Source organism: Stenella coeruleoalba (genome assembly GCF_951394435.1).
Source record: "Stenella coeruleoalba genome assembly, chromosome: 14".
NCBI lineage: Eukaryota > Metazoa > Chordata > Mammalia > Artiodactyla > Delphinidae > Stenella > Stenella coeruleoalba.
The window spans coordinates 43,989,143-44,009,994 of NC_137160.1; the positions used below are offsets into that span (position 1 = coordinate 43,989,143).

The 20,852-nt window shown below is 34.3% G+C and overlaps 1 long non-coding RNA gene across 1 annotated transcript in view; it reads right to left on the reverse strand.

Annotated features, from left to right (window-relative positions):
* LOC307196932 overlaps positions 1-20,852 on the reverse strand; it is a 386,149-nt gene that overhangs the window by 49,562 nt on the left and 315,735 nt on the right. The window lies entirely within an intron of this gene.

The window sequence follows — 20,852 nt, forward strand, 5'->3', positions numbered from 1 at the left end:
GGGTTGTTTCTAGTTTTGAGCTATTATGATAAAGCTTCTATGATGATCCTTGCATAGATTTTTGTGTGAACATAAGTTTGAATGTCTGTTATAAATGCCCAAGAGTGCAATTGCTGGGTTTCATGATAATTGCACAGTTAGTTTTACAAGAAATTTGCAAGTTATTTTACAGCATCTATACCATTTTTCATTCCTACCAGCAATATATGAGTGATCCAGTTTCTCTGTGTCCTTGTCAGCTTTAGATGTTGTTGCTATTTTTCATTTTAGCTATTTTGAAGATAAGTAGTGACATCTCATTATGGTTTAATTTACATTTCCCTAAAGGCTAATCTTGTTGAACATGTTTTCCTGTGCTAACTTGCCATCTGTATATTCTCTTTGTTGAAAAGTCTGTTTGCATATTTTACTATTTTGTAATTGTATTGTTTTATTACTGTTGAGTTTTGAGAATTCTTTATATATTCTAGATACTAGTCCTCTGTCAGATATGTGGTTTGCAAATATTTTCCCCAAGTCTGTAATTTGTATCTTTATCTATTTGATATGGACTTTTGAAGAATAAAAGTTTTCATTTTGATGATATTCATTTTTATCAAATTATCATTTTATTGATTGTGCTTTTGCTATCAAGTCTAAGAATTCTTTGTCTAGCCCTAGATATCAAAGAGTTTCTTATTTTAAAAGTTTTTTTATAGTTTTACATTTTACACTAAGTCCATCATTCATTTTGAATTTAGGTCAAGTTTCATCAATTGCCTATAGATATCCATTTGTTCCAGCACCATTTATTGAAAAGGCCATCCTTCCTTGATTGAATTAATTTTGCACCTTTGTCAAAAATCAGTTAGGCACATTAGTGTGGGCTACTTTCGAGTACTCTAGTCTATGCATTGATCTCTGTATCTATCCCTCTATTGATAGCACATATTCTGATTACTATACCTATATAGTAAGGCTTAGTATCATACAGTGACTTCTCACACTTCATTCTTCTTTGTAAAGATTGTTTAACTATTCTAGGGCTTGTGCCTTTCCATATGAATTTTAGAATAAGTTTGTTAATGTCTATAAAAATCCTTGCTTGTATTTTGGTAGGAATTACATTAAATCTATAGACCTATTTGGAGAGAATTGATATTTTTACTATGTTGAGTCTTCCAATCCGTGAACATGGATATGTCTTTCCATTTATTTAGGTCTTCTCTGATCTTTTTTACATCAGCATCTTGTGATTAACAACATGCAAATCCTACACTTGTTCTGTTGAGTGTATGCCTAAGTATTTAATTTTCTTTGGGGTGCTTGTAAATGACATTGTGTCTTTAACTTTGATCTCCACAGGTTCATTGTTAGTATATAGAAATGTGATTGATTTTTGTGTATCCTACTTTGCTAACTCACTTACTAGTTCTAGGAGACTTTTACAGACTCCTTGGGTATTTCAATGTAGACAATCATATCATCTACAAATGGGATAGTTCATTTCTTCCTTTCCAATCTGTATGCTTTTTATTTCTTTATCTTGCCTATTCAGTAGCTAGAACTCCCACAACTGTACTGAATACAAATAAAAGTGGACAATCTTGCCTTTTCCCAGATATCAGTGGGAAAGAATTCAGTCTTTCACTTTTAAGTAAGATGTTAGCTGTAGGGTCTTTTTGTGGTTTATCAAGTTGATGCAATTCTTCTCTATTCACAGTGTGCTGAGAGATTTTATCATGAATGGGTATTCATTTATCTTATTTTTTAAACAGTTTGAGGTAAAACTGACATACTATAAACTGCATATGTATTAACTATGTAATTTTCTTAAGTTTAAACCTACACACATATATACATATACCTGTGAAACCATCACTACATTCAAGATAATAAACATATCCATCACCTTCTAAAGTTTCTTCCTGTTCCTTCGTAACCCTCTTATCTTGCTCTTCCCTGCCACCTACTCTTTTCTTTCTTTAGGCAACCACTGATCTTCCTTCTACCACTAGATTTGTTTGCTTTTTAAAGAATTTTATGTTAATGGAATTATACAATATGTACTCTTTTCATTTGGTCTGTCTTCTTTCACGCAGCAGTTTGAGATTCATCAAGTTGTCATGAATTGTAATATTCATCAATATTGTTGCTTGTGTCTATAGTTTATTCTTTTATTGCTGAGTAGTATTACATTGCATGGATATTCTAAATTGTACTTATTCATTCATTTGTTAATGGACATTTGGGTTGTTCTAGTTTGTGGGCATTACATATAAGGCTCCTGTGAATATTTGTGCATAATCTTTGTATGGGACATATGCTTTCATTTCTCTTGGGTAAATTCCTAGAAGTGGAGCGGCTGGATAATATATAGGTATATATTAAATTTGTAAACAAAACACCAAACTATTTTCCAAAGTGTTTGTAGCATTTTATATTACTAAAGCAATACATGAGGGTTTTAGGTCCTCCACATTCTGAATGATAACTGGTATGGCTGGTTAGTCTTATTGATTTTTAGCATTTTAGTAGGTGTGTAGTGATATCTCAATGTGGTTTTAAAGTGCTTTTTCCTAATGATTAATGATTTGGGGTTTCTTTTCATGTGCTTTTTTGGTCAAGTGCCTTTTCAAATTCTTCACTCATTAAAAAATTTTGTTATTTGTTCTCTTATGATTGCATTTGAGGTATTCTTTTTATTTTTTAGATACAAGCCTTTCTTGTATCTTTATTTCTTCTTCCTTTCTCTCTCTCTCTTTTTCTTCCCCAAAATTAAGTTTTTCAGAGCAGTTTTAGGTTCACAGCAAATTGAGAGGGAGGTATAGAGATTTCCTATATATCCCTTGCCTCAATACGTGCATAGTCACCCATCCCCACATTATCAATATTATTTACCAAAATGGTACATTTCTTACCAAGGATGAGCCTACATTGGGATGTTCTAATCACTCCAAGTTCATAGTTTACTTTATGGTTCACTTTTGGGGCTGTACATTCTATGGGTTTAGACAAATGTATAATGATATATAGCCATCAGTATAATATCATACAGATTATTTTCACTATCCTAAAAATCCTCTGTGTTTTGCCTATTCATCCTTCCCCTCCCTGACTACTGGCATTCACTGATCTTTTTATGGTATTCATTGTTTGACTTTTCCAGAATGTAATCTAGTTGGAATCAATGTAGAACCTAGCCCTTTCAGATTGCTTTGTTTCATTTAATAATATGCATTTAAGTGTCCTCCATGTCTTTTCATGGCTCGATAGCTCATATCTTTTTAGTACTGAATAATATTCCACTGTCTGTATGTACCACCATTTACTTATCCATTCACCTACTGAAGGACATCTTGGTTGCTTCCAAGTTTTGGCAATTATGAATAAAACTTCTATAAACATTCATGTGCAGGTTTTTGTGTGAACATAGGTTTTCAACTCTTTTGGGTCAATACCAAGGGGCACAATTGCTAGATTGCATATTAAGAGTATGTTTAGATTTGTAAGAAACTGAAGTCTTCCAAAGTGGCTGTACTATTTTGCATTCTTACCAGCAATGTGTAAGAATTCCTGTTGCTCCACATGCTTGCCAGCATTTGGTAATATTAGTGTTCCATATTTTGGCCACTGTAATAGATGGTTAGTGGTATCTCATTGTTGCTTTATTTTGCATTTCCCTGATGACATAGGAGGTGGAGCATCTTTTCATATGCTTACTTGCCATCTTTATATTTTCTTAGGTGAGGTGTCTGTTAAGGTCTATGGGTCATTTTTTAACTGGGTTGTTCATTTTCTTAATTCTGAGTTCTTAGAGTTCTTTGTATATTTTAGATAACAGTCCTTCATCAGATGTGTCTCTTGCAAGTTTTTCTCACAGTATGTGGCTTGTATTCTAATTTTTTGATACTGTCTTCCACAGAGCAGAAGTTTTTAATTTTAACAAAGTCTGGCTTACCTATTATGTCTTTCATGGATCAGGTCTTTGGTGTTGTATCTAAAACCCAAGTGTCACCAAACCCAAGGTCACCTAGGTTTCCTCCTATATTATCTTCTAAAAGTTTTATAGTTTTGCATTTTACATTTAGGTTTATGATCAATTTTGAATTAATTTTTGTGAAGGGTATAAGATTTGTCTCTAGATTTATCTCTTTGCTTGTGGATGTCTGCATTTGTTTTCTATATCTTAGAAATTACTTTTTATTATTGACCGATATCTAGTATACTGGAAAACAATGATTTTGTATTTTAATTGATTTTCAGTAGTTTAGTTTAGATAGGAGAGTTAAACCAGTCCTTATTAGTTCATCTTGCTGGAAGTGAAAGTCTCTTCTCTTTGTTTTTTTATTATGATATTTGACGCATAAAAGAATATATGTAAATTATAAAGAATAATATAAATAATATCAGTGAATTCACCATGCAACCCAAGAAATACAATATTATCGATGACTTGCAGCTACCCATGTGTTCTTCCCTATGCCATTTCACTTCTTAACAGTATCATCCCTTCAGTATTAATAATACCTCTTTCTTATGTCTAATATTCCCTTGATATTTAAAAGTAGCTTTATCCAGTGCATGTATGCTTAATCAATGTAATGTTTGTGTTTTTTTAGCTGTATAAAAATGAGTATTCCTTGTATTAATATCAAAATTTCAACCACATTCTTTAGTTGTGAATCATTTATTTTTATAGCTTATTATTATTCTATTTTATGAATATATTAAGATTTAGCCATTCTCCTAACAGTGTACATTGGTGAGGTTTCAATTTTATATTATTTATGAACATTGATTTTTATGAACATTTTTGTCTAATGTTACTCGCTCTGTTTTTTTTTTTTTTTTGCGGTACGCAGGCCTCTCACTGTTGTGGCTTCTCCCGTTGCGGAGCACAGGCTCCGGACGCGCAGGCTCAGCAGCCATGGCTCACGGGCCCAGCCGCTCCGCGGCATGTGGGATCTTCCCGGACCGGGACATGAACCCACGTTCCCTGCATCGGCAGGCGGACTCTCAACCACTGCGCCACCAGGGAAGCCCTGCTCTGTTTTTTTTGGTAAGTAACTTGGTTGTTGTCTTTTTTACCCCAGCTGTCTGATGGTAGGACCTTACTGTTGTCATTAACACATTATAAAATGTGGAAAAATATGTCTCTTTACTAATTTTTTGCTTTGAATATGCTGAAGTTTTAGAACTATCAGATCCAGTTCTTTTTTCTCTGGGAAACATCTTTTTTAAAATGTCTTTGACTATTTCTTCTAGTGTCATTTGTTTTAGTCTTTTCTTAAGGAAATTTATCAGCATGTAGATAGGATTTCTATTCTCTAGTCTCCCTATCTATCAGTTTCTCTCTATTATTTTTATCTACTTGGTTTTATATTTCAAGAAAGCACAAGTTTACAACTCACAGATTTAGTTTTTTAGCCTTTGAATAATTTAACTCATATTTATTGAATCCCTAATATGGGTCTTCATATTCTCTCAACTTTGTAGCCTCTAAAGTAGATTTTAATTTTTTGGTTTATTTGTATCCTTTCTTATTCCATCTACCTAAATTTCTTCTCATTCTGTCAATATTCCATTCCATCCTGTTGCCTTCTCAGAAAAGCCATGACATAAACTACTGTTAGCAGTTTTCTGCTATTGTTTTTTAGATCCTGAACCAAATACAGTTTAGAAGACAATTCTTTATTCTTTTTCTGACTCTTTAAAGTTCTTTTTCTTTCCCTTTTCTGAATTTTTTCACAATGTATAAACAAATTTTATTGGTTTTATGATTCTTTTCTTTATTCACTTTCGTTTAAGACAAGATTGTTCTTCACTCTGTTAAATAAGAAGTTGGTTTTATTGCCCTGGTTCTGTCTCCTCTCCACCTTAGGGCTGGGAAAATTGTATTTTCAGAGAGCAGATGTATGCAACTCATAATTCTAATTTTTAGCAGACATTTGGCAGCTGGAGCTCTGCTCTACTTTGCTGTTATTTTCTCCTACTATATGGCTTTGTTCTGTTTCCCACTCAAACAATTGTTGTAATAACATATCTAGTTACCAACAGTCATTCTTTACCCTCTGTCATCAATGCCCTTTAATTTAAGGGGCTGGAGTTCTTACAAATCAATATATGAGCCCTTGTCACTTCCAAATCCTCCATTTGTAAATATGTCAATGCTTTCCAAATTAATCTAGACATAGAATTTATTTCCAATTCCAATGAACTTTTATGAACTTGTTAAAGTAATTATAATCTAATCTCAAAGAACATACACAAGTCTATACAATGATATTCTCTGAAGAACTATATTCAATATAAAATAATTCAAAATAGCATGCATAGCCACTAGTTAAATGAACTATTGTAGTCAATGGTACCAGTATTATTTTTGTGGGACTTGGGGGTTCTGGGATGAAATAAACATCTTTCACCAGAGACCTTATGCAGATTGCTCAGTTTCTTTAGAGATATAGAGATATCTTAAGAGAGATACTTCTGTTGATTATGTTTTTTGATGTTGGTGAGATAACAGGAACTAATTGGCATAGTTATCCCTCAGGATGTTCTTGAACAGATTAATCTGTTGACTTCCCCATATCTCACACTTGCTCACTGTTCTTTGGTAACTACAAGCTTAGAAATTTTCTAAGGCTCAACCAGGAAGAATGTCTACTATATATTTTGTAGCCACCTACAGTACATGTTCTAAATTTCAGATCTCCATATCCAATTTATTTAATGCACTTTGTTTATCTTTTCTAAACATCCTTCAAAGTCTGCAGTCTACTAATCTTCTCTTTCCCTCTGCTGTTTTCAGTGCTTTTATGATTTATTCCTTCATGTAACTTTTCAGTTCTGTTTCAACAAGATTTTGGTGGGGTTGGTAAACAATGCATGTGCTCAGTCCACCACCTTAAACCAAAAGTCTGAAGTTACTTTTACAAGGAGAAAAGAAACCTCTACATTTTCAAAAAGAAAAAGCATACAAGTCTGAAACTATTAAATATTGAAATTATTTCCATTTTAGGAAAAAATATCGTTTCACTAGAAGTTTCTGACTCAATTTTTAAAAGGTGCTATATATTAAAAGCCTTATATATCAAATGAACTCAAGAAGGTAATGTAAACAAATGAAATTGTGTAAGATATATGGGTAATGGTGAACTGTGTGACATTCAAATTCATATGCAAACATGACTCCTAGCTGGATTCTGCCTGTAAGTAGTATGTAATCCTTGGTGTTCACAGAGGTGTAGTCAGATTCTAACATCAGGGGATGTCAGCATGTGAGGGTGAGGCCAGGCTATGGCTATGGTTAGAGCCAGTGTGGGAATGAGCATACTTAAAGCCCTTCTTTATGTATCACAGTCTTGTTTCCACATTGTTTCTTCTGCTGTCTTTCATCATCCTAATAAAAATAATGGCACATCGAAGTATTACTCTGAAGAATTCTGTTAAAATATCACTTCTTTTAGAGAATGTGTTCTTCCACTGAGATGAAACAGGGTGTAATGTCTCAAAGAGAAGTTCAATTAGATAAGTTAAGCAGGCAAAAAAGACTTTATTCCAACCTGTTGTAATAGGGGAGAGAGACTGACCTCAAGTTCACTGTAACAAAAAGCAGAAAGAATTTTTAAGCACCGGTGTAGGCTATTGGAGAAGTACTGGAGGAAGTTAGAGGGGAGATTAGTCAATATGATTATGTTATCTGTGGTTGCTAATTGTCACTTACAGGATTGCTAAGTGTCACTTATCCCTCAGAGACTGACTGGGAGATAAAGGCACTGTCTTTCTAGATGATTATATTTCAGAGGAACAGCTCTCAGGTTTTTGAGAAAGATGTTCTGGGGTTGTAAAACTGGCAAAAATCTGGGAGACTATTTACATCTCAAAGGGGCAGAGAAAGAATTTATGATTGCAAGCTTTCTAAAGTAAATGCTGTAAGCAAAGGGAGGTCAGTGGTCCAGAGTCAGAAAACAACCTGCCAACAGTTTAGTCAAGCTGAGGTTTCTGTTGAGGCCACCTTAGTCAAATGAGAGGATAAGGTGATATTTAAATTAATTATATAATTTTTTCAGGGCCATGTTCTAGAATATTTTAACTGAGACATAAATTATACTTCTTATAGAAAATTATTACATTTTTATAAGTAAAATTATTATAAAATGTGTATCAATGGTAACAAGGTCATCATTATAAACATATATGTACATAGTGCGGTATGATAGAGTACTTTGGAGAATATTAGGAAAAGATAAGGCTTATGTTATTAGTTCTTAATAATTTCAGAAGATATGACCTCTTCTGGAGTGTTCAACCAGCTAACAGAGAGATGCAATGGTTGAATTCATGTATAGAGACAACTGATTTCCAGCTAAAGCATTAAAATTAGATCTGAACATTTTTTCCCCAATTTTTAATCAGAATGTTTTAATTGGAAACACTTATAAACACTGTAATGCAGAATGCCTGAAATGTATAAATAGTTAAATGCGTTAATATACAGGCCTGATATTTATAAATACAAACACACTTTTTTGTTTTGTTTTAATCTTTGCTATTGTTTGATTGCAGTTGATGATTACAGTTAGAAAACAAAAGAATTGCATCAGGTATTTTGGACTTTTAACTTTGAGAACAGACTCTGAGGACTGTGTGTTAAATTTATATCAATCTTATTTAAGTTTAAAGTTTTACTTTAAAGTTAAAGGTTCTCTCTAGACAGCATGATTAAATGTATATAATTATAAATTAACAAAGTGCTCTCACATGGTATAAGTTACTATTTAAGTTAATACAACCCAAATTGCTTTCTAAATATCTTCCATGTTTTTCGTTTTCATTCTCTACAAGTTTCTTAGTGCAGCAAAATAAAAGTGAATGGGAACAACATTGTAAATCAACTATACTTCAATAAAATTAAAAAAAAAAAGTGAATGGGAGGAACTCGGCAGATAGGAGAAGCGGATGCATGCCTTGCCTGAAATGTGCCTCTTCTGCCTATAATTTCTGATTCTCATGATCTTGTTCTCATACTGCTCCTTCTAATGACTTTTTGTCACAGTCCTAACAATCATGTCAATATATTATCTTTAAAATTTGGTTGATTTAGTGTCAATTTTGGAGAATCTCCTCAGAGGAGCACCTATTGGCCAGCTAGAGTCATAGAAAAGTGAGACTCCTGTTCAGTGGTGGTTTCAATGGAGTGACCCTTTTATGCAAAACACGATAAATGTGTCTAAGCTTTCCTGCTTTAGCATTGCCTTCTTCTTGGTAATTCTTACTTCCTATTCCCAGGATACAAACTCTGAAAGAGATTAAAAATCATTTCTGCCCAACTATGCATCCTATTTTTAACTTTTCTTTGTTGTAGGACCTTGTAGGATTTAGATTAAATGTTAATGGTTAAGTTTGCTTCTACTGTTACTTATTCTTCTAATTGGATTTTCTTTGCTTTTAATTTTTAGTAACTCTTGACACCACTTTTAATCAATTTTGTACTCTCTCCGACTACATTCTAGTCCTTGTCCTGACTGATATATTATCATAAGCATAATAATTAACTTATTGCTTCTTTAATCAAGTGCTAGCATTTGCCATTATAACTTAATAATGCAATTAGCCCTATTGAAATGCTAAAATAGTTTGCCTTTTCAACATTCAGTTTCTGAATATGGCTCATTGTTTCTTGTACCAATGGATCATGTGCCAACGGCTGGAATTTCCTTTTTTGTCCTGTCAAGGACACAAAAAGTTCTAAAAGCTTTGGGAAGAATTTTCCTACAAACTACAAAATAAAACAGTTCTATGAAAACATTTTGTTTGTATCAATACTCCCCTGAGTCTCTTTTCTTTTTCTCTATGCCTTTTTAAAAAACCTACATATCCCCCTTACCTGTTTCTTATTTTTTCTCTTTGTGACTCTCCAGTAATTGGCCTATAATATAAAACTATTATTAAATTTAATATTAAATTTATTGAATAAAATTATTTATTATTAAATAATTATTTATTATTAAACAATTATTTAATAAATAAATTATTTATATTAAATAATATTAATTATTAAATAAATCATTGCATTATTATTAAATTAAATTATTAAATAAATCATTGCATTTTTAATAAACTTGTATGTCCTATATTATTTATCTTAATTAGAGTTTTTTTTTTTTTTTTCAGAAACAAACCACAATTCAAACAGTGCTAAAGGCTAGATTAGGCTGGGCTTTCTTTATGTGATCCACGGTTGATTTTTTTTCTCCTGTGCATCAGGAGACCTGTCCTTTAGTCCCTATAGTGCTACAGTTCTTTACTTTGCTCTCGGTGCATTATTGATGACCAGTAAACCTCTGCTGGCTCTACTTGATGCCAAAAGATGGCTAGAGATGCCAAGAAATGACAAACGTGGTTAGGAAGGGGGCACTTCAAAACACGGATAGTTGCAAAATATAACACTAACTTATGCATGGGCAGAATTATTGCAAATGGGCTGTTATGAAGTCTGACACTTTGGCAACATGAATGTATCTTATGGGGATAAGGAAAGAATACAACTTTATATTCTCAATTCATTTTAGGGAAATATTTGTCATGTGATGTCATAAGTAATTTTCTGTGATAGCAATAAAACTGACTTGGACAGGTATCTCTAAGTGGTTTAACATAATAATTAATATGAGTTTATTAACACAACCAAAATGTTTTCCTCCTGGAAAATTTGACAGCTGTGCTTGGCCACTGGCAAAGTAGAACTGTGCCCCCCTTCCTCCCCTCCCCCCGCCCCCTGCCCACACCCCTGCCATATCCCTGTCGGTATTGGTCCTATGAGTTTTCATAGGCAGAAATCTTCAAGATCCTAGGAATATGAGGGACCTCAGTTAAGTAAATGTGACGATTAATAACTTTTATTGAGTGTCCAGTTGTTCAAGCCCTATACACTATGGGTGATTAAAAAGAAACAGAAGGAAACAAGTAATCTCTTTTTGCCTCTTAGGGGTATATGTATAGTCATGGCAAAGAGAGGTCATCTATTGGGACCATGCAGCACAGGAGTTAGGAACCAGTGCAAGTTGTATGAAGAATATGTTGAGATTCAAGGAACGAGAATGGAATTGCCACTTGGATAAATGTTACAAAACTTTTGTATTTCTAAGAAGCACTCACCACTAAGTGACTCACCACTTCAGTGGCATCCTAATCTTTTGTGACTTGCAAATCCTGTCCTTATTAAATTTAATTCAGCAAACATTTTAAAATATATGCTGCCATGTGTAATATACCCTGTCGGGTCTCACTGCTGCCATAATGTTAAACAGAGTTTTATTTTTATTTTCAAAAATGAATATTCTGTCTCTCTCTTTTCACCTGTGTGTCTTTCTCTCTGTCTCTGTCTCTTTCTCTACATACACACACCCACACCCACACACGTTTATGTATATATATGTAATAGATACACATAAGCACACACACATACATGATGCATATGCTAACAAGCCCTACACTTATAATTACAAAAAGAGATATGGTAGTGTAAAGGAAGGAGTAAGTACTTTCTGATAAGAGTATTAAATTTGTATTGTGAATCTCTGTACTGATGTTATTGTTTAGAAAAATCTCACATAAATGTTAATTATGATGGACAGATGTAACCGTAAATTCATAAGCAATACATGAGCAGCAGAATAATGAATCAGAATGGATCAGTTGAAAGCAGAACAACACATGAGCATTTAAGTGGTGGGAAAGGATGACGTGGGTTGTAGACAGCAGGTAAATAAGAAAAGGTAAGTAACAGAATAAACATAGGAGCTCCTTTTTTTGCCAGGAGCCTGGCATAGCATAGTGTTAGCGTTTTACATATCCTATTCAATGTGATTCTTCTAACAACTCTATGGCCTAGGAATTGTGTTCCTATTTATAGATGAAGAAACATTTTTGAGTGATTTGCTTGGCTAGGAAAACTTACAAGATTATAGAGAAGCTTGAATGAATGAGAAGCCAGGGGACTACTTTATAACAATGAGTGGGAAAAAATTATGTACTTAGATTCCTGGAGGAAAAGGGGAATGTTTGGTACTGCTAATAGGAGTAGATTAAACTTATACACAGACTATAACATGAGTAATTAAGCAGACACAGACCTAGACTAGGAAGAAGAGTCATTGAGGAGTAGAATGAAAAGAATCTGAAGAAATGTGAACATAATCTATATTCCTCTTCTCTATTCTGCAGAGATAAATTCTGGGCTCTCCATGAGATAAATTCTGGGCTCTCCACTTATATAGTTTACATGCTGCTTCTTCACACGATGGTGAAATAGTATTTTCGTATGCTGGATGGTTGACCTAATGATATGGTTGATGACCAAATTATCATGAAACGGATTGGAAAGAACTAAAGGGCAAAGCTGTGCTAGGAACAGTGTAAATAAATAAAGGATCTTTCTTTTTCCTCCCAACTAGGAAAACAGTATCAGAATTTGCACAAGAGAATAAGCAGGGTGCTTCCTCTTTGTACATTGCTGTCATTTCATCTAGGTTCAATGCAGAAACTAGTTCATATGGTATTTCTTTGAACTTTTCTTGTGACTCATATGGGACAAACTTGTGTCTCTAGGAGCAATTTTCAATTACACTAATAGCCAAAAAATAACAAATTGCAGAAATGTTAAAATTCTCAGCCTGATTTATTTGATGAAAAGCTCCGTGTTTGGTTGTTTTGATGTATATCAGTTGTAAAGTTTCAAGGATTTTGTGTGATTTGAAAAAGTGGCTAAGCATTCGGAACTCTCAATTATTTATACAGATCTGTTTGAAACAAACTGTTTAGTCTTTACTATTAGCCCAGCAGTTTTAATGACAGCATACAGGATACTTTCCGTGGTGGACATACGCAAAAAACAAAGGGTTTAGCATTTTTCTTACTTGGCCAAGATCAATTCTTTAAGATATGTCACTGTAATATAAAGCACATGTCAAAGCAAATGATATCCTCATTTTTAGGAATTGGTAAGAGAAAAGAGTTTATAGTAATCTGAGCACATTTGGCTGAACTGTATATCTTTACTTAGATCATCTTCAAAGAGCACAACTTTCCTTGACACTCTAAGACTCTTCATGAATTTGCAATTAGAATACAAATTACTTTATTCCCTCAAAGGCTTCAGGAATTCACTATTAGCAAGGCAGTCTGTACGTGTACTCTGTGAGGTCTTCTGATTTATTTAGGAATGGACTTTTTCCCCCCTACTTCTTCACATATTGGGAGGAGAGTCAAACAAACAGAAGGTAAGTGAAATCACTCTTGTGGTTGTTAACATGATTTCTGAGGGATAAATTGACAACAACAGTATTTTATCTGTTATATTCACTGCTCCATCCCCAGGGTTTATAATACTGCTTAGTACATAGAAGTGTTCATACATATCTGTTGTATAAATGAATCGGTCAATGAATCTGTGTTAGTCATAGGTTCCTAGTAAGTGCTTCTCAGAATGGCATCAAGCCAAATAATTAGTGAAGAATTAACTTCACATCAGACTTAGAGGATGACATATAGATGACAAATTTCTTAACACAACATAAAATAATGTTGAAACATATCTGTTGATAGAAAGCATACAATAGTTTTCTTAATTTTCCTAATCATTTTTGTTAATGTACTTATTTTAAACTTTATTCTTCAGAAAATCTCTGAACATCAAAATATCTAAATTTTGAAGACTTCCCTGAAGACAAAACTGGGAGTACCAAAAAGGAAGATTTTGACTTAAAAAAAGCTAGAGATCTTTATCAATTAGGAAATAAGAGATGACCTAAGAAGGATTCCACTTTGGAGGATGTTTCAAATTCTAAGACTTCTTCCAATTAGAACATTTTCTGATGTTATGATTCTTTTCCTGGTTTCTTTGATCACTGTTTAATCTGAACTACAAATTTTTTTCTACTCAAAGCATAATTTATGTTTCTTTTTTTATTTATTTTTTTAATTGGAGTATAGTTGATTTACAATATTGTGTTAGTTTCTGCTGTATCTCAAATTGAGTCAGTTATATATGCATATATCCACATATGCATATATCCACTCTTTTTAAGATTCTGTTCCCATATAGGTCATTACAGAGTATTTAATAGAGTTCCCTGTGCTATACAGTAGGTCCTTATTAGTTATCTATTTTATATATAGTACTGTGTATATGTCAATCCCAAACTCCCAATTTATCCTTCCCCCACTTCCCGCCTTGGTAACCATAAGTTTGTTTTCTACATCTGTGACTCAATTTCTGTTTTGTAAATTGGTTCATTTGTACCATATTTTTAGATTCCACATATAAGTGATGTCATATGATATTTGCCTTTCTCTGACTTTCTTCACTCAGTATGACAATCTCTAGGTCCATCCATGTCACTGCAAATGGCATTATTTTGTTCCTTCTTATTAGCTGTATGTTTCTTTCTTTCTTTTTTTAAATATATTTATTTATTTATATTTGGCAGCATCGGGCCTTATTTGTGGCACGCAGGACCTTCGTTGCAGCACGTGGGATCTCACACTGTGGCACCCGGGCTTCTCTCTAGTTACGCCGCGGGCTCCAGAGCACACCGTCTCAGTAGTTGCAGCATGCGGGCCCACGGCATGTGAGATCTTAGTTCCCCAACCAGGGATCAAGCCCACATCTCCTGCATTGGAAGGCAGATTCTTAACCACTGGACCACTAGAGAAGTCCCTAGCTGTATGTTTCTTAACTGCCTGTCTTTTCTGTAAGCCCCTTAAGGGCAGAAGTTGTGTCATATAGTTTTGTGATTTCTCTATGGAACCCAGCACAGTGTTGTCTACAAAGTATGCTGTAAGTGTCTATTGATTGTCAAGTTGAATAGGATACCAGACAATCTTATTATTTGCAGCAATAGGCTCTAAGTACTTCATCTATATTACCTAATCTAATCCTGACTACAACCACATGAATAAGTAGTAGAACTAAATTTAGAATCCAGGCCTCTCTGCATATATCTCTGCTTAATCCATACAACCTAAATGATTATCTGTCAGCATTTCTAATCTGAAGTCTTGAATAAATGCTCTGCTTTTTTATGGTAATACAGTCTTCTTGGATTCTGTAGTTTGCCAAGTAGTATATAGAGCTTTTGATGTATATTTTTCTCTCTAGGTATTTCTTAGGCATTGGCAAAGCAATATCTTTTCTTATATATTGGATGTTTGGCTGGAGGAAAAATCATAGATGGAACATGCATATAAACTATGAATTTTGCTTCAAAATTGTTAAGAGTTGTCAAGAGTTGTCATGGCTAAGTGTTTTCATCTCTTTTTGTTCCTTGAATTAAATACAGCTATGATTTAGCCTGGAATAAGTAAAGAAATGTGTTGTTTAAAATCTATCAGTCACTATCACTTATTTTTTTTCTGTTAATTGCCAAGCAACATAAAACAATTTAAAACTTACTTAGTAAGTACTTTAAGAATATTTAATAAAAATACTTGGAGTTTTAATTTTCTTTTCAACTCATTTTTTATTACTTGTAGAGTCTACTACTTTTTATTTCTAGTAATTATTATAAAAACAAGTTTACACAGAGAAATAAGACTAGTTATTTTTTATAGGAGGATAAAAGACTGGCTTGTCTTTTGCCTGGTTTGGTGCTGGTGTAGATCCTTGTTTATCACTTTACCATTTTTCAGTGTGACCCTGAGCTTTCACTAGCAGTGTTTAGAAACCCTTATCAGTTTTCATTTTGCAAATGGTCATTTATGTTATTATGCTAATAAGCTGAATAAATTTAACATTGGCCTAGGAGTGGATTTGAGTAAGCTTCTGGGAAACCTCTACAAATTCACAAAGTTAATGGCTTGACCTCCCAATTCTCCAATGTAAAATAAGCTATAATGATTTTTTAGGCTCTTAGCTTCCCTGCATTTTAAAAAAATGAGCTCCCATTTACTTCAATCGACTTGCCTTTCTTGATAATCTCATTGTAAATGAATAATCCCTTATTTATCTTCTAAAATGATTCACGTCTGTCTTTGCTTCAGACCCTTCTTCATGACAGAGAAGGAAAATTTCTTAGCAGATATTCTGAACAGTGAATTCTTCAGAATTTATGACAACAGAAGGATACTTTAAAGTGGCAGCTCATAATTTGCTTAAGCAAATACCCAAGGAAGAAATATGATAAATACTTTCAATACTTATTTGCTTGATAGAGCAGAAAGTTGGTAAAGTAGGAAGGAATGTATGTAACGTGTAAAGATTTGGCATGTGTCCGTTTAAGAATTTAGAAAGGAACAGTTGGATTTTAGTTTCTTTAGCATCACTAAATTCTAATAATTTCTTTTTTAAATGAAACCTTGCCCACCACATTACATACATATCTCTGTTCTTAATGAATGGTTTATTCATTCATAGGTAATACTTAGACAGGTGCCAGCCTAAAGGGAGGTGAATCCTTCCTGTATATCTGTAGTTGAAATTAATGCAAATAGGGAAAAAGAGCAGAGTGATTTTAGAGTTACTGTAATGTTGGTGTAAAGTTGTACTTTTGCTATACAAACAGAAAAGATTATTAATGGTAGAAGGTAATACTGTAGTTTTAGAAAAGAAGTTACTCAAATAATTACCAATTTGGCAAATACTGATTTCAGTCTGGCCAGTGATAATCTCTATATTTATTTATAAGGTAGTAACAAAACTTCTTATTTATGGCTTTTTGGTTTCAAAAGCCAGCATATTTCTGGAACAATCACATTATGGGATATATTTTGATAGGCTTTTACCCTTGAGTTTTTTTACCTTCTCTTGATCTAGGAATTTACAAAGCAACAAACAGATCATGGTATTAGAAGAGGCAAAGAATATCAGTGTTTCCTGATATTATGGGGGAAAGGGAAGGCCAATATTTTGTTTCTTTTGGACCAGAGTCCTTCCCTTTCATGGATTCCTTGAAGTTGCTCACTTATTGTAGCGCGTTCTAATCAGTATCTTGATTAATTTTGAGTTCTAAGAGGGAGGTACAGAAGGGCTGGTTTTATAACACCTAGCATAAGGATTTATTCAGAACCAACTTTAGTATTCTTAATCTTTAGGGTCCTGCTCTGAGCAGAAAGAATTCACATACTTAATTTCTTTCCAATTCTGTAAGAGTTGAATAAAGCAGTGGTATAGTTAAGCAAAGTAGGAGCTAAGCATTTGCCTTCTGTCCTGGATGATTTTTCCCTGACACTATTTCACATTAAGAATATGACTAAAATCCAAAGGAGAATAAGGGGCAGCAGCTTTGAATGAAAAGCTTTATCCTAATGTGAAATGGCCTGTTTTTCCTGGATTAAAGTTGGCAGGGAACACAGGGCAAAGGGAGACACTAGAGATAGCTGCCTAGTGCCTGGTTAACAAAGCAGATGATGCTTTTATAAACTGAACGGCTGTAGCTGTGCTGTCTCAGAAAGTCACTGTGTGTTGGTGAAAGACTCACAGTAAGTCTGCAACATAGGCAAATGTGCTGAAAGGTACTTGTTCAGATATTAACCATAAAAAAAAATACCCTCCAAGTGGCAGTTTATGTTGCTGGTAGTTTGAAAATGGTCTACCCTTTGGGAAACTTAAGGAATATTCCCTTAAAATAACATTCTCATCTCTCATTAAAAGACTCTTTGAAAAGCAGGTATCCTTAAAATAGTATTTACAAGGAGGATAATTTACTTGCTGACAGTGTTCTTATAAGAGGGAAACTAAGAAAATATAGCACCATGAGTATTGGTTCTGAGAACTTTTTAATGAGATTTTAATGTAGACTGTGAAAGATTAAAGAGAAGTATAAATTATGAAAAACTCACGAATATTTCTACCTGATGGTTAATTTATCTACTTTTTATTGCAACCTATTATTCTGCTTGTATTTTTGCATTGATCAGTGGGTTCCTGTAGCCAATGGTTTTTAAAAATTGAATTGCAGGGATTGAAATTTATGTAAGCAGTTCTATTCTGGAAGAAAAGTCACTTGTTTGCCATTGAAATGACATTTGGGACACCTACATTTCTATACTTGGCACGATTTTGGTTCCTATAGTGTACACAGGAATACTGGCACTGTGGCTTAGTCCTTGGGAATCAGTGACTTTGGGACTTGGGCAGAGTTTTGCCATGAAACTTTTGGCTCTAATTGGAACTTCTTTCTGTAGAAAGTTTTAACAAACGGAATCACAGATAGGAAGGAACTTCAAGAGATCATTTATTCCCTTCTATGTCTCCAGGCAGTGAAAAAAATAACTCTTAATAATGTCGAGGTTTACTTATCTAACCAAAACTAAATGGAGAGTTGTATAATTTGCCAGTGAATTTTGGTTGACTTCACGGGAAATGTAGGTAATTTTTTAAGGGGAAAGATTACATTTCTGCCTGAAGGATCCATCTTAAATTAACTCATAACTTTCTATAATACTTCAACTATGTAGAGATAATTCAAAAAGGATGGATACAGCCCTTTGAGAAATAAAATATCAATGATATGTACCTTTTTCTCCTGTTTTTGCAGAATTGAGCCTTCTCATGTTCACACTTGGGTTCTATAATCTCACAAGTGGAAACGGAGGGCTTATGATAACAATGATAACTGCAATTGCATTCTGTCTGTCTGTCTCTCTTTCTCTCACAGTGAGCCTCACTATCTCCTGCAAATCCTTCCTCCTTATGTACCCTTCCTGCCCATTTTGGGTATCATGTATCTTCAGAAGTCCTACTAGGATGTTTTTCAAATGGATCCACCAAAACTGTCTTCTGCAAAGTTCTCTCTCCAAGCACTGGAGATACTTTGCCTGACATCATCACCAATAATGAACAGGATTTCTACAATTTCAATATTGCACGGTGGTGTGTGGCAAATTTGGATAGAAAACCTCACTCCTCTTAAGTGATGTTTTTTATAGAGGTAGGTCTGCCCATGTCCTAACGTGTTACAGAGTTTTAGTGTCATAGCTTTCTCAGTTTTTATGAGGCAGATCTGAGGATGGAAGCCATGTTTTCATAACTGTCCTACTGCCGATGGTTTAGGATGAAGGACTAGTTTAAGATCATGGTACCTGAATTCATTTCACCTCAGGATGAGTTCTTCCAAGAGCTCTCCTGAAGACAGACTCCTGGAGAAACCATGTCCCTGGTTTTATAGACTTACCCAGATATTATCCAAGGACCACTTAGACTCCTGCTGTGACCTCCTCCACATTTATTTACATTGCTATTCATTACATTACTTCATGAATTTTATGAATTTAGTAGCAAATTAACTTTGGCTTTATAATTTCTTTAATTGCTCAAGGCTTCAGTTATTTCACTTAAAACAGAAAACAGCAACAATGTGTGCTTCACACAGCTTTCTGTTTGGAAGGCACACATACTTCAAGGGGTTGTGATTTTACTCACACCCCTAGATCTCTTTTTTTCCCCATACTGTAACAGGAGATGGAGGCGACTACAAGATTTGAGACATGGTTCTCTAAATTATTCCAGCTGTAACAGACTAGAGCTCACACTTTCTTTTTTGTAAAAACCACGAAATTTGCAGCCTATTTTGGAGAATTTCCACGTGGGGAGAATAGATAAAAGGATATACCTGGAAGAGCTTAGCAGGTCTAGCAGAACTATAGTGAAGCTGTGATGTTTCTTTATATGTGCTTCATTGCAATTTTTAGTTTATTTTTCCTAAAATGCAGTTTGGGCTACTTGAATATAATTTTGACTTCACTGATGTCAAATAAGGAGAAAATGGGATTTACATTATTTGCCTAAGCCCCCAATTAGGCTCCCACATGGCAAAGCAAGTTTTGCTTTCACTGGGACCTGGTATTTCTGCAGACAGAAGGTGGTGCTGTTGCTTAGGAACAATACAAAGCCCACACTTTTCTATCAAACTCATGATCAAGTTATCACAATCGTTCTTTACGGAACAGAAAAAAAAAAATCACAGTCAACCGGAACTTATTCTGACATTTGACTTCAGTTACTTCTCTGCTTAAAACCAACCTGAAGAATGCTTTAACCATGTTATTCTTGCTATTTATGTAAATCTTGGAAGCTGCATGAAAAAAAATAAGTTCTAAAATATAGGACGTGTTGTTTCCTTTTATGCAGTGAGGTTGAAAATTATCTGCAAGGACTGCAAGCCTGAATGACTGACTGGTTACAAGAAAAAGCCAGACATTGAAAACCAATGCAATATTGTTGCATTTGAATATTAATGTTTTCGAACACAGACTACTGAAGAAATGTTTTCTGACTATAGGTTGTTCACTGGATAAACACGTCTGTGGCATGCTATTCAAGCCAGCTCGGGTGTCAGGAAAGGAGCCTGCCTTCCCCTGCTCCTGCCAGATGTACTGGGGTCATATCCTGAGGCCTCTGGGTATGGTTCTGGGTAGGGATGACAGTGCCAGATGTTGACAGAGGCTCACGTCCTCGCGAAAGACCTAGGGCATGGCAGGAAAGATAGAGGTCTGGTCACCTACAATCACCTGTGATATCATGGAAACAGGTCGATATTGCAAAGCAGTTTTAAAGTTTAAAAGTAAGGATTAGAGCTAAAAATCAAATCTAGGGAACCACAGACTAACTAAAAATGTAGGCAGCAAGAGTCAAAGGACAGCAAGGCGGGTTTTATATATAGTCACTGAGAGAGAGGTCCAGATGCCTCCTATTAACATATTAGTTAACACCAATTTGGGAGAACTGTGTTTAGCTTGAAAGATCTGTTTATATCTTGTGAAACATGGTGACATCCTTTGAAGGAAAGCTCAGACAAGAAGAGAATCTTAATTAGCAATAACTGTAAACTTGAATCTTTCCACAGAACTTGAGAATATGGATGTCCTCC